This window comes from Macaca thibetana, chromosome 7, assembly GCF_024542745.1.
Source record: "Macaca thibetana thibetana isolate TM-01 chromosome 7, ASM2454274v1, whole genome shotgun sequence".
Lineage (NCBI taxonomy): Eukaryota > Metazoa > Chordata > Mammalia > Primates > Cercopithecidae > Macaca > Macaca thibetana.
Genome location: NC_065584.1, coordinates 101,190,639 through 101,205,650, shown reverse-complemented (window position 1 = coordinate 101,205,650; position 15,012 = coordinate 101,190,639). Strand labels below are relative to the sequence as shown.

The window sequence follows — 15,012 nt, the reverse complement described above, 5'->3', positions numbered from 1 at the left end:
GGGCGGGGCGGCCACGTGGGGCACGGAGCAGCTGACTTGGGCACCGCCCGCGCCTCGCTCGCCCAACTGGCAGGGGCCCAACCCAAGCCAAGGGTCCCAAAAGATTCCCCGCGTTGGGCTGGGGGACAGCGGCAGGAGCAGAGGCCGATAAGGCAGTGGGCAGGAGGATCAGGGTGCCCCAACTTCTGTGTCTCCGGTTGATACTGGGGCCTTTCTCCTTTTGTTCTGCTGAACAGGCAAACGGGGATCATTGGCCTCCAAACGAGATCAGAAGGAATTCCCAGACCTAAGTCGTCATCATCATCATCATCATCATCATCTGCATCATCATCTGTCCTTTTTTTGATTATGAAATTCACACAGGGCACATGAAAAACAAGGAATGTTTGGGACACTGTCACACAACAGAGCGGCCTGGGGAGACATCTGTGATGTGCTACCCCAGACTTGACCCTGGAACAGAAAGCGGATGTTAATGGGAAAACTGGTAAAATCCAAATAAAGCCTGAAAATTAGTTAATAGTGACGTTCCCATGTTGTTTTCTTAGTTGGGACAAATGTGCACGGTTATGTAAAATGTTAACAGTAGGGTAAACTGTGTAAGGGCTATATGGGGACTGTCTTTGCACTTTTCTGTAAGTCTAAAATTATTCCAAAATACAAGGGTTTTAAGAAAGAAAAAAAACACACGTATAAAGGATTGTAAGAACAATTTAAGAGTTTTTCACAAGTTCATTGATCTATAATCAGAAACTGTCTTTTGGTTAAGATCTGTGATCTTGACATGAGTTAACCATAATATTTAGGTAAAATCTATGCTTAGTCTGTATATTGTCACAATAAATGTGATTTTATAATTTTTCTTTAAAAATACAGAGATAATTGTAGAGATTTTGAAAATACAGAAAAACACAAAGAAGAAAGTAAAAATCACCCATAATCCCACCACCCAGAGGCAATACTAATATTTCAGTGCAGGTACTCTAGTCTTTTTCTAGCTCATTGAAGAGGGGCTGGAGGGGACCAGGGGGAGTGTTTCAAACGATCACACTAATTTATAGCCTTTTTAACTGCTTTCATATTTTGTAAACACTTCCCCATATTATACTTCTACAAGTTTGTTGAGATAGGGTCTTGCTCTGAAGCCCATGCTAGAGGGCAGTGGCTTGATCATGGTTGACTGAAGCCTTGACCTCCTGGGCTCAAGTGATCCTCTCACTTCAGCCTCCCAAGTAGCTGAAATCACAGACATGTGCCACCAGGCCCAGCTAATTTTTTAATTTTTTTTTTTTTTTGTAGAGACGGGGTCTCCCTATGTTGCCCAGGATGTTCTCGAACTTCTGGGCTCAAGTGGATCCCCCTGCCTCAGCCTCTCAAAATGCTGGGATTACAGGCATGAGCCACCACACCCAGCCTGCCACAATGTTACTTTTATAGCAGGATATACTGTGCCTTTTCTCGACAATCCCTAGTGTTAGGTGAGGAGCGATGAGGACATTTTTTATTTGTTTAGTATTGCAAATAATGCTGTCATGAACATCCAGATATGTAATTCTTTGCACAACTTTCTATGAATTCCTGCAGGCAGAGCTGTTTTAATACATATCTCCAGATGTTCCCCTAGAAAGATTTTACCAGACAAAGCGTGCACCCTACGAACCAGGGGTCAATGATTTTTCCCATGCACTCTTGCCAATGCTGGCTTTAAAATATCTTGCCAGTTGAAATCCCAGATTTGTAAAAGCCACTAATGCCATACATAACATCTGAGGCTAAGCACCTAATCAGGGTGCTTGGAACTTGAGTGTGGCCATACTGTGCCAGTGTGGGGTACCAGGGTATTCCCACTCCCTTGGCAAAGAAGCAGCCAGACACTGCCTGAGCAATACCAGCAATAGGGACCATTTATTAAGTGCCTGCAGTTGCCAGATCTTTTAGATATATATTTAAATTCTCAACTAAATACTTGCTAAGTGGACATTGTAGGTACATCCTACAGTTGAAAAACTTGAGTTCTCAGATTGGCTAAGGAACTTGCTGGAGATTCAAACCCCAGGCTGTCTGATTTCAAAAGTTGTAGTCTTTCTACTGCACCATTCTGCTTGTCCCCTCTGGAAGGAGCTAGAAGGAGGGTTTGACTTCAGGCATGTGCGTTCACTGCTGGGGAGAAAACCATCTAAGTACACGGCAATGGGAGTAAGTGGAGGGAGGGAGAAAAGGACTGGGATGGGGAGGCTGCTGCAAGTAGATTCATGAGCATCTAGGTTCCACACAGGAGCGGTGGCGTTATGGGATAGAGGGCAGTGGGTGGCGTGGTCCCTGAAGCCTGGGCCGGGAGGGGGAAGGTGGAAGACCTCCTCGCCAGGCTGGCCAGCTTTAAGGATAGGGAAGCCGGGGTGTCTTGCTCATTGTTAGAACTGCCCTCCCATCCAGACCTCTTCCAGAGTCCCCTAGCACACCTGTGGTACTGGAACCCCGGTGCCCCTTGGGGGACTCCTTGCTGGGGCAAGGCACAGGGTCCAGGAGAGAGATGCTGACTCGGGAGCCCTGCAGAGGCTCAGTGGGACAAACCTGGAGCCACAGCCAAGCACAGTCACTACCCACAGCCAGCACAAGAAGGCCACTTGCCCTTGACCTTCATATTTGGTAGACTAGAGGTACAAATGACGGACTTCAGACTACCAGGAGGATACAAGGTTGAAGGGAGACCCTGTTATCAGATGGTTTTTTTCTTGGGTTACATTTTTGGGCCACTCAACTAATATAGGTCATCATGAATTAACATTCAAAAACAAATCCTGGCCGGGCACTGTGGCTGTAATCCCAGCACTCTGGGAGGCTGAGGCAGGTGGATCATTTGAGGCCAGCCTGGCCAACATGGTGAAACCCCATCTCTACTAAAAATACAAAAATTAGCTGGGTGTGGTGGCGGGTGCCTGCAATCCAGCTACTCGGAGGCTGAGGCAGAAGAATCTCTTGAACCCGGGAGGTGGAGGTTGCAGTGAGCCAAGATTGTGCCACTGAACTCCAGCCTGGGTGACAGAGCAAGACTCCATCTCGGAAAAAAAAAATTATTTGTTTATAGTATATCAACATACCATTGCATTTAACCCTTTATGGCATTTCTCCCTTTGTTTTATTCCAGGAAGCTGCTAGGTCTCTCTTGACCTCAGTGAGCCCCAGCAATCACCAATCAAGGAAGGGGCCCAGGGAGCCTCTTCCAGTCCGGAAGCCTTCTCTCCATCCTTTTCTCTGTGGCAAGACCAACTGCCAGAGCCTCCACAGCCTGAGGGCCTGGGTGGTGTGACCCCTGCAGAATAGGGGGAACAGAGGGAAAGCTAGGCATTGAAGTCCCTGGTTTCACCTCTGCTTCCGGAGTAGTTGTGTGACCCTGCGCAAATTGTTAACCTCTCTGAGTCTCTACTCTCTCATCTGTAAAACCAAGACAGTTATGTCCCCCGGGGTCTTGGTGAGGCTTATTCTGAGTAGCTGGGACTACAGGTCTGTGCCACCACGCCCACCTAATGCTTTTTGTATTTTTTTTGTAGGGGAGGAGTTTTGTTATATTGCCCAGGCTGGTCTTGAACTTCTGGGCTTAAGTGATCCTCCCACCTCGGCCTCCCCAAGTGCTGGGATTACAGGCTTGAGCCACTGTACCCAGCTGGTGAGACTTACTCTGAGATACAGCACAGTGAAGAGCCCAGACAGTGCCTGGAATGTGACATGCCCTCAGTTCCTGTTCATTTTTTTCCTAGTGCCTGGAACAATTAAAAAGTATGTGACACTTGAGATTCTCCAGAGAAAGATAAGTAATCAAGGTTGAAGAATTGAGGCAGGCAAGTGTGGGATGCTGGAAGGAGTCCTGGCCTCTGCTGGTGATCGCAGGCAAATTCTTAACCTCTCTGGGCTTGCATCCTCATCTGGAAAATGAAGTGTGTGAATGGGTCATTTCCAAAGCTGCTTCTAGCAGCAAGGCTCCCCCCAGCCTAGAGCAGCTAGCCCCCTCTGTTGCTTTTCACCACTCACATGCAGCCTTCTCTCTGGTTGGACAAGCCGAGTGCATTGTTTCACAGCCTCTTGTAGCCCTGCCAGGACCTCAGTCACCCAGGAAAGGCCTCACCCTTGATCCTGGAGTGACCTCAACCACATCCACTGTGTCTTATCCTGTGTGGGGTTTGCAGGCTGCCCTCTTCGGCTTCCTCCGCCTCTCCTCCCATCATGCCCTCTTCCTCCTTTCCACATTCTCCTCTCTTTCCCACTGAGGTGGGAGGATCACTTAAGCCCTCTCTTTCCCACACCCAGCATCCTCCCAGCCACATCGATCATGGCACCCGTCCCCTGTGTGAGGTCCTGCCACCTTGACACAGTGGGGCCCTCTCCTAGTGCCCCCTGCATAATATTTGAGAAGATAAGACCACAGACAGCAGAGCAACTGCTAATACCAGCTCTGCAGGCTCTACAGGCCCAGTTACTGGAGGTCCAAGTTGAAAGTTGGGCTAGGACAGAGAGTTTTTGGGATGAGGTGGGTGGGGAGCACACCGCCCTCTGAAGTCATTCATTCCCCAGGGGGGCCATGAACTCTGTTAAGACAGGGGTAACATCTTATTTATAAATCTGTCCCCTGCTCACAGCCCAGTATGGGGCACAGAAAAGGCACCTGGGGAGTGTTCCGGAAGGTTGAAGGAAGGAATGAATAATATTCTTTGAGCACCTAGTGTGAAACAGGCACTGTTCTAGGTGCTGAGACATGGCAGTGAACAAATGAAGCAACAATCCCAGTCCTTGAGCTGGCATTCTAGGAAGGGTGGGAAAGGTTGGCAAACAACCTGCTAGTACGTACCTTACTTATTTACTGTGTTTAACAATGGATAGGTAAAGCAGACAGCATGTCGGAGGGTGATACGTGCTGTGTGGAGCGGAGGGGAGGAAAGTGGGAGAGAGGCGGCCAGAAGTACAATGTACACTGAGTGGCCAAGGAAGGCCCCATGGAGGGAAGCAGGGAAAATCAGTTCATCTGTCGGTGCCCCACTCCCAGCCCACAGCATTTTGATAAGACTGCCTTTTTTCCCTTCCCTCCCCTCCCCTCCCCTCTCCTTTCCTTCCTTTCCCTTTCGAGATTGAGTCTCACTCTGTCACCCAGGCTGGAATGCAATGACATGATCTCGGCTCACTGCAACCTCCACCTCCCGGGTTCAAGCGATTCTTCCACCTCAGCCTCCCGACTAGCTGGGACTACAGGCACCCACCACCATGCCCAGATAATTTTTGTATTTGTGTAGAGACGGGCTTTTACCATGTTGGCCAGACTGGTCTTAAACTCCTGACCTCAGGTGATCTGCCAGCCCCAGCCTCCCAATGTGCTAGGATTACAGGCGTGAGCCACCACGCCCAGCTGTGACTGTCCTTTTCTGAACACCCCAGGCTGTTGTCCCCTTCCTCAACTGCCCTTGGTCTTAGTATGGGCCAAGCTCTCAGTTTCTCTCCTGGGTGGCTGGAAGTTTTATTTCTGGTGCTCCTGGGAAAAAAAAGGGCCACTATTCCAGAAGCCTAGGAAAAATGTCCCCTCCCAGAACATTCTGTCTCCAGCTCACATAAGGCATGGCCAGCAGCCTGCCTGCCCACCTCAGGCAAGGCCCAGGTGCTCTCCAGAGTGTCTGTCCTTGTGGGTAAAGGGGGCTGGGGCTAGAGGGGCTTGATGAGATGGCGGGAGGGTGGCGGTCTCTCTCCCCGCTCTCTCCTATCCCAACCTCCACGTCATGCATTCATACACTGTTTCTTCCTAGTGCTTCCAGTATCTGTCTGTGGTGTCTTCCTACATTAGAACATCAGCACCCAAGGGCAAGGACACCTAGAAGAGATCCGAGCTTGCGGTTGTTGCCCATTAATTATTTTTCCAATGGAATGAATGGATGAATGGATTCTTTCAATTTATTCAGCTATTTAAAACATGTACGGAGCACCCAATGCACACAGCTCCATATCAGGCCCAAATAACTGTATAAGCATGGCCCCCAGATTTGCACTATAGAAGAGGAGGTACAAGTTTGCCCCAACAAGCAAACTTGTGTACCTGAGGAGAGCTTCATGGGCCCTGGGGCGATCAGGGTGGACTCCGTGGAAGAGGTGGACTCCGTGGAAGAGGTGGACTTTGATCTAGGATTTGCAGGGCAGATAATAGGTAGACCTTCACTCTCTGCCCTTTGGCTTTTCTTGTCTCATGTACACCCTACCACATGATTCCAGGCTACCTCCCTCACCCCACCCCAGCTTGCTACTTCAGCTTACAACCCGGAGGTGGAATTCTTGGCTTGTCATCTGAGACCGGGGTTTAAGAAACCTGCAGCTCAAGTCTATCAGGCCAGGCAGGGGTTTTCCGTAGGAACCAGCCTCTTCCTCCTAAAATATGTGTGCCTTGACAAGTAGGGATGACTGGCAGCTGGGACACAATGGTTCTTTCCCCAGCCGGGGAGAGGCAGGGTGTGGTAGCCACTCTGTCAGGAAGGGAGATGGATTTCGAGGCAAAGGTGGTTCAGACTGTCTTTCTTCCAAGTGAGATGGAGTCTCCCCTGCTCTGGTGTGGCTGTGTTGAGGGCGTGGTGCTGGGACTGTCCCTGCTATCACCCTTCTCTCTACTCATCCCCCTTGATAGATGACTGTTGGCATCCTTGACATCTCTGGCCTTGGTCCCACAAGCAGCCCGAGGCTGTGGCAAGACTCTAGGCCAGGACTCAGAAGTTCTTGGGGCTGGTCCCAGTTTCACAAATTTTTTCAGATCACACCCCCTTTCTGGGCCTGATTTCCTCGATTTGCAAATGGGTACCTCCGTGTCTGTGCTGCTCAGCTCTCGTTTTGCTGTGATGCTCAAAGCAGACCATGCAGCTTGGGGCTTAGCACAGTGACCCAGAGGCTCTAGGAGGCCGGGGCCCCAGTCCCAGCCCTGCCACTTCCTAGCTGGGGGACCTTGGGCAAGCTGCTTAACTTCTCTGGGCCTTGGTTTCCCCATCCATACAGAGGGTGACAGGAGTACCTGGGATGACCTTAAGATGACCTTAATGCATAATGATGCTTTTAACCCCGAGACTGGTGGTATATACTTGATGAAGTGGCAGTTTTTACTATTTGCCACTAGAAATGAATAGGGGCTAGACACAATGGCTCAGGCCTGCAATTCCAGCACTTTGGGAGGCTGAGGCAGGAGGATTGCTTGAGCCCAGGAGTTCGAGACCAGCCTAGGCAATATGGTGAAACCTCATCTCAGAGAAAAGAAAAGAAAAGAAAGCAATAGGAAAGTCTTTTGTAAACTGAAAAATGTCACAAATATAATTGGTGCTGCTTCTATGATGGTGGGTAATGGCATTCCCCTCTGGTGCTCTCTGAAAAGTCTGCAAAGGCAGGGCCCAGGGGAGGGAGTCCCATGCCCTCCCTGGAGTTGGGAGTGGGGATTAGGGCTGGGGGAAGGGGCTAGGGGCCCTGGGAAGCAGATCTGGACATGCCTCCATCATCTCTAGTCCCTCAGCCACAGACAGGGCTGCCTCCCCATACTCATGGGGAGATCTCATGGGGAGATCTTCAGTAGGTGGCTTATGGAGTGAGAGGAAAGGATGTAGGTCTCTCTGCAAAACTCTCTTGCATGACAACTTATGGGATCAAAAATAAGAACAGCAATAGTGGGGAACTAGACATCACGTGCTGCTCCCTGATGGGCTGCCCCAAGAAGGACACAACCTCAAATGTGCTATTGCTGCCAGAAATGCATACCCTGAATTTAATCACACAGAAGCAGCAGACAAACTCAAATCCAGGGATATTCTGCAAAACAACTGGTCTGCAGTCTTAAAAAGAAATGTAGGTGTCTTGGATGTCAAAAAAAAAAAAAAAAAAAAAAAAAACAAGGAGGGCAAAGATTGTAGGCTAAAGAGACATGACAAATCCACAAAATGCTTTGATTCTTGATTGGCTCCTTGATCAAAACAAATCTTGAAAAAAAAAAAAAACTATTGGAACAACTGAGGAAAGTGAACTAAGAATGGTATGTTAACTAATGGGATTTATTAATGCAAAGTTTTTTGAGGGTCATCATTGTATTGTAGTTATATGGGAAGCTGTTCTTGTTCCTAGGAGATGCCTGGTTTAGAGGTAAAATGCCATATGTCTCCAACACACACAAACATGTATACTGAGAGAAACGAAACAAAAGTGGTGAATCCAGGTGAAGGGTATATGCATGTTCATTGTGCTATTCTTGCAACTTTTCTGTTGGCTTGATAATTTGTAAAATAAAAAGTTGGGAGAAAAGCCATTGTAGTGCTATCAACCGGAGTCTCTGATATCTACTAGAAAATATCTGCCTATGCAGGTCGGGAGCAGAAGCCAAAGTCAGCGATCCAAGGGGAGTCCCACACACCCTCTACCTAATTACAGTTCAAACCCCGTGGGGCTTTCTGTGTTTTGTACAGCATAGGGTGAGCACATACCAGGCGCTCAGCACCCACCCCATCCCTGGCACTATAAAGGCACTGAGATATCGAGATGTGACCTCTGCTGTTTCAGTCACACAGTTCAAGGGAGAGTCTTCACTCACTTCTTCATGCTAATGCAGAGTATGTTGTCCATATATCAGTCCAAAGACTCACAAATAAACCTCAGGATTTCCAGGGGAAGATGGAAACAGAGATTAGTAACAGCAGCAGCCTCCATGAACTGGGTGCTCCCAGGAGTCAAACATGAAGCTAAGCCTTGTCTTTGTCTGCCCATCACCATGTGTCCTTTTCATGACAGCTGACCATGCAGGAAGGGATTTTTTTTACAAGATGGAAACTCTGGCTCAGAGAGGTCAGATCACTTGCCTAAAAGTCACCCAGCTAGAGGGTGGCAGATCTGAAGAAGAAAGTAGCATGATCTCAGCCGTGAAGAGGTTTAACAAGTTGGCTTGATGGAGAAGGGCATGCCAGGAGCAGTTTGAGGGAAGGTGTGGTGTAAAGAAGGTGAGGGCAGGGTTCCTCAACTTCAGCGCCAGTGACATTTGGGGCCTGATCAATCTCTGTTGTGGGGGCTGTCCTGTGCATTAGCAGCACCCCTGGCCTCTACCCGCTGGATGTGAGTGGTCAGGAGTATGACCACCACCCTCACTGTGACAACTGAAAAGGTATTCAGATATTGCCAAATGTCTCCTGGGAGATAAGACTGCCCCAATTGAGAATCACTGGGGTACGGCATCTTCACTCTGCCTAAGCTGAAGGGAATCTCTTGGCACAGCCTTATTCCTGGCTGGAGGACTGTCTCTGCCCCTGAGAGTGAGCAGGTGGACAGGGCCTGGCATAAGCTCCGCATTATCTCTGTAGGACCTCTCACAGGGCAGGGCCTCAGGTGCTGGCTGCAGCTCCTCCACCACCACTGTCTCACTTCCATTTCTGCCCTGGCTGCTGTGACAGTTAATTTTATGGGTCAACTTGACTGGGCATGGGGTGCCCAGACATTTGGTCAAACACTATTCTTTCTGGGTATGTCTATGAGGGTGTTTGTGGATGAGATCATCATTTGAGTAAAGCAGATTGCCCTCAAATGTGGGTGGGCCTCATCCAATCAGCTGAGGGTCTGAATGGAATTAAGAGGTTGGCCCTCACTCTGAAGGAGAAGGGAACTACTTCTGCCAACTGCGTTCCAGCTGCAGTATCAGTGCTCTTCCTGCTTTCAGACTTGAACTAAAACATTGGCTCTTCCTTGGTCTCCAGTCAGCTGACATTCAGACTAGAACTGCACCATCAGCTCTCCTGGGTCTCCAGCTTGCTGACTGCAGATCTCAGGACTTGGCAGCCTCCATAATCGTGTGAGCCAATTCCTTATAAGAACTCTCTCTCTCCTTCTCTCTCTCCATCCCCCCTCCGCCCACCCACACACACACAGTTGACCCTTGAACAACATAGGTCTGAGCTGCGTGTACTCACTTATACACAAATTTTTCTCAATAAAAAGTGCACTGGCAGGCGCAGTGGCTCACGCCTGTAATCCCAACACTTTGGGAAGCTGAGGCAGGTGGATCACGAGGTCAGGGGTTTGAAACCAGCCTGGCCAACATGGCAAAACCCTGTCTCTACTAAAAATACAAAAATTAGTGGGGTGCGGTGGTGGGTGCCTGTAATCCTAGTTACTCAGGAGGCTGAGGTAGAAGAATTGCTTGAACCCAGGAGGCGGAGGTTGCAGTGAGCCAAGATCACGCCATTGAACTCCAGCCTGGGTGATAGAGTGAGACTCTGTCTCAAAAAATCAAAACAAAACAACAACAACAAAAATGCATTGAGTGTGCCTGCTTCTCCTGCCTCCCCTTCCAGCTCCCCCACCTCTTTCTCCTCTGCCATTTCTGAGACAGCAAGACCAACTCCTCCTCTTCCTCCTCCTCAGCATACTCAACATGAAGATGAGAATGAAGCCCTTTATGATGACCCACCTAATGAATACTAAATATATTTCCTCTTTCTTATGATTTTCTTAATATTTTCTTTTCTCTTGCTTACTTTATTGTAAGAATACAATATATCATACATATGAAACATGAAATATGTGTTAATTGACTATTCATGTTATTGAAGGCTTCTAATCCACAGTAGCCTATTAGTAGTTAAGTTTTTGGGGATCAAAAGTTATATGTGAATTTTTGATTGCCTGGGAAGTTGGTGCCCGTAATCCCTGTGTTGTTTAAGGTCAAATGTTTATGTATATATATAAATGTTATATATATATACACAATATGATATATATAAATGTTATATACATACACAATACGATATATATAAATGTTAATTTTTTATGGGGACACTCGAAACACAGTGTATATATATACATATTTTTTATTTATGCAAAATAAAATCTCACATGTCTAGTTCATGCACCATGGTCAGACTGGGATTGGGTTAAAGGCCTTATTTGGAAAGGTAAATGAGATGGGAAAAGAAGATTGGCTTGAGGTTTGACTGCAGAGGCATATTTTATATATATAGTATGTTTTGAGTGTCTCCACAAAAACTTATGCTGAAATTTAATTGTCACTGATGGAATTGGGAGGTGGGGCCTTAAAATGTGATTGGGTCATGAGGGTAGAGACCTCATGAATGGATTAATGCCGTTAACACAGGAGTGAGTTAGTTCTAGGAAGTGCATTAGTTCTCACGAGAGCAGTTCATCATAAAAGTGAGCTCAGATTGCCCTTGCAGTCTCTTCTGCATGCACTTCTTTGCCCTCTCCCCTTCTGCCATGAAAGCCTTCACCAAATGGTCAAGCAGATTCTGGTGCCATGCCCTTGAACTTACCACCGCCATCCCCCACCCAGCCACTCTACGGGTTGTTAGACATTTTGACCACCTCCTCTTTGCTCACTCCACTGTTCAACTCACTGCATCATCAATGCATTTATTACAAACCTATCACAAGCTAGGTCTTATGCTAGGGGCTCCTCTCAACAGGTTCTTGAGCTGGCAGGGGAGAGAGAGACATTCAAACACCAGGATTAATATACCATGACAGGTATGAAGAAAGAAGCCTATAAGGGTCCCCTGACAGTGCCATGGAGGTAGGGCATGGTCGGCTCCACCTGTAGAGGTGTCTAAAGGGAGGCTTGCAAGCTGCATCTTGAAGGACGAGCAGAAAATTGTACATGAGGACAAAGGAAGGAAATTCCAGGAAGAAGGATCAGCATGTGCAAAGGCATGGAGGTTGTCCATAGAATGTAGAGAGAAAATATTAAAATCTGTAATTATACTAATTTTTGGCCTCATACTTTTATATTTTGTTTTATAGCCATTTAAAATGTGCATAACATATTAACATAGTGATTAATGTGTATACTTTTTAAAAATACGCACATTTTGGGGTATACACTCCCCACAGTTTTTACTAATGCATGATCAAAAATGTTGCCAAGGCTGGTTTGGGACATGCTACGTTCAAAAGGCTTGTGGATGTCCAAGAGGTAACGTCTACGCTTGGGGCTAGATATGGGTCTGGGGGTTGGGGAGACAGCCTTGAGCGTTGGGGGTGAGGAAGGGAGAGGGGCTGAGATGGCCGTGAGTACACAGAAACAGGGCAGGTTGGAGGATGGAGAAAGTGGTTTGAGGCCTGGCTGCACTTTGAATCACCTGGGGAGCTTTTAAACTATTCACTCTTGGCTCTTCTAATTTAATTGGCCTGGGGAGAAGCCCAGGCATCATCATCTTTCAAATTTTCTAAGTGATTCCAATTGCAACCGGAGTTGAGAACCACTGCTTTAGACTAGTCTTCAACATTTCCTGTTGTACATCCCCTAAATAAATTTTGGAAAACTGCATACTCTGTTCCACAATTTTAAGTTGACATCTAAATTTCATATCATAATTTTAACAGCTGCAAGAAAACATAATTTCCCTCATGTTGTGTATAGTTTCTCCAGAACCTCAGAGTTGCATATTTTGTTTGTTTAATTTATGGAAAATATCTGCCATATAAGCTAATTGGCAAAGCCAGAATTCATTGCCAACCCAGTCAGCCCAATTAGACTTACTATCCATCAAAAGAAAATCTGAAGTCATTTTCAGACTCAAATAAATGTAATACACAGCCTCAAGACAAAGCCCGCCCATAATATTTCAATTCTAAATTCTAATTCTAAGCAAAATAGACAACACACAGAGTCTTGCCACCTAGAATTTGTCCCATAAATGGAACAAAGTGCTGTTCCCCTCAATTTCTATAGCAGATGCTTTCTGTGCTTTGAAGGGGTCTCTGTCTCAGGGGGTGTGCATTCTCCAGTCACTGCTTTTTTTGAGTTTCCAGTAGTGTGCACATGTCTAGTTCATGTACCATGGTCAGACTGGGATTGGTCAGATTGGCCTTGTTTGGAAAGGTAAATGAGATGGGAAAAGAAGACTGGCTTGCGGTTTGACTGCAGAGGCAAGTAGATCCACATCAGAAAAGAAGACATAGAGAAGTTGAGGATCTGGAAATCTATACCTTTAAAACTGTCTGTGACAGATCCATGCATATATGGTCACTTAATTTACAACAAAGGAGCTGATGCAATTCTATAGAGAGAAGGATGGTCTTTTCTATGCATATTCATAAGGGAAAAAAAGGGGGAAAAAAACTCTGACCCCTTCCTCACACCATACACATTAATTCAAGATAAATCATAGACTTCAATGTGAAAAGTAAACCAATAAAGCTCCTGGAAGCAGACAGAGTAGGGTGGGGGGTAGTCTCCATGACCAAGCAAAGATCTTTTAAGCTGGACATAAAAGGCACTTACTATAAATTTTAAAAATTTGTAAGTTAGACTTCATTAAAACAAAACCCTCTTTTAATCAAAAGATTAAAAAGAGGACAAGAGACAAGAGATTTTTTCCAATGCATATATCTGACAAAGGACTCATATCCTGAATATATAAAGGTTTCCTACAAATCAATAAGAAAAAGGCAACCGAACCAACAAACACTGGGGGCAAAAGACTTGAATAAGCGTTTTACAAATGAGGGTGCCTAAAGGGCTAGTAAGCACCTGAAAAATCACTCAACACCATTAGTTGTCAGGGAAATGCAAAATAAAATCTCAGTGAGATTCTATGATACTCTCATCAGAATGGCTTAAAATGATAAAGACTGACAACGCCAAGAGTTGTTGAGGAGGTTTAAGCTCCCATACATTTTACTGGTGGGAAAATAAACTGGTAAAAGCCAACATACCCCTATCCTAATTCCCAGCAATTCCACTCCCATGCATTCATCCAAGGCATGGCAGGTGCTGTAGTTTACCCAGTGTGCAAGACATAAGGAGGTATGTTGTTGTAGAGAATTGAGAACAGCAATAAAAATGGCTAAGTCGGTTTGCTTTTTATTATCTGTTACTGCATAACAAATCACATCAAAATGCAGTGGCTTTAAACAGCAATAATCTTTTTTTAAAAAATCTGTCATAATTTTTGCAGATTTGGAAATGTCATGGCTGGGCAGCTCTTGTTTGAGATCTCTCATGTAGTTGCAATCATATGTCATCTGAGGGCTTGATTGGGGCTGGGGGTCCACTTCTAGGGTAGGTCACTCACATGGCTAGAAAGTGAATGCTGGCTATTGTCCAGGGGCTCAGTACCTTTCCCTAGGGTCCTGTTTATGGAGCTGCTTGAGTGTCCTCATGGTCTGGTAGCTGGCTTTCCCTGGAAGGAGCCATTCAGGAGAGCAAGGTGGAAACTACAATGCCTTCACCTTGGAAGTCATCTGCTGAGACTTCTACTGTAATCCAGTGATCAAGGCCAGCCCTAATTCAACGTGAGAGGGGGCCAAGGAGTGTGTGAATGCCAGAAGCAAGGATCCCAGGGATACATCTTGGAGGCTGGCTACAACAGATGGTGTCTTATTAAGCCCTGTATCCTTGGCCACTTGCACAGCCACCATGGGGTGGCTCTGCAGCACTTGCTGGATGAGTACAGAGTAGAATAGAAGGATGGGGCTTGTCCACATGGCTCTCTCCTGGGAAGCAGCACTGTGGCAGGGTGTGCTCCCAAGGAAAAGAGGACCCACAGACTACTGCTGGCCCCCCTTGCCTGGAGTGTGGTTTGTAGGAGGTGAGGGAGTTGGGGCACAGGCTGCTTTCTACCTCTAAGAACAGAGCAAAGGCCCTGAGATGGGTCTCTGATTGTCCTGCCTCTGGACCTAACAGCCAGTTAAAGACCAGTGATACACCCCATGGTGGCTCCCAGTCACTTCCTCTCTGGACTGAATTGATTTCGACATGAGGGAATACACCAGAACATGCCGTGGGCACACGCTGCTCGCAAGGGATGAATCAGAAGTTAAAGGTGCAGGGAGAGGGCAAAAGTCACATGGGTGTGCATGTCCCAACTTATTTCTCCAACTCCCTACAGGAACTTAAAGTGGGTAGAGCATTGGACCTAGAGAGCACTGAGCACGTACTCAAAGGGCTTTGACAGATGATCATAGAGTGGAGTAGGAAGATAGGGCTTGCCCATGTGGCCTCTCCATAGAAGGCTACCA

At 46.8% G+C, this 15,012-nt stretch overlaps 1 protein-coding gene across 1 annotated transcript in view; it reads left to right on the top strand.

The window, feature by feature from the left end:
• Positions 1-15,012, top strand: part of WDR93 (WD repeat domain 93) — a 289,540-nt gene that overhangs the window by 43,054 nt on the left and 231,474 nt on the right. The gene's annotated exons all lie outside the window — the stretch shown is intronic.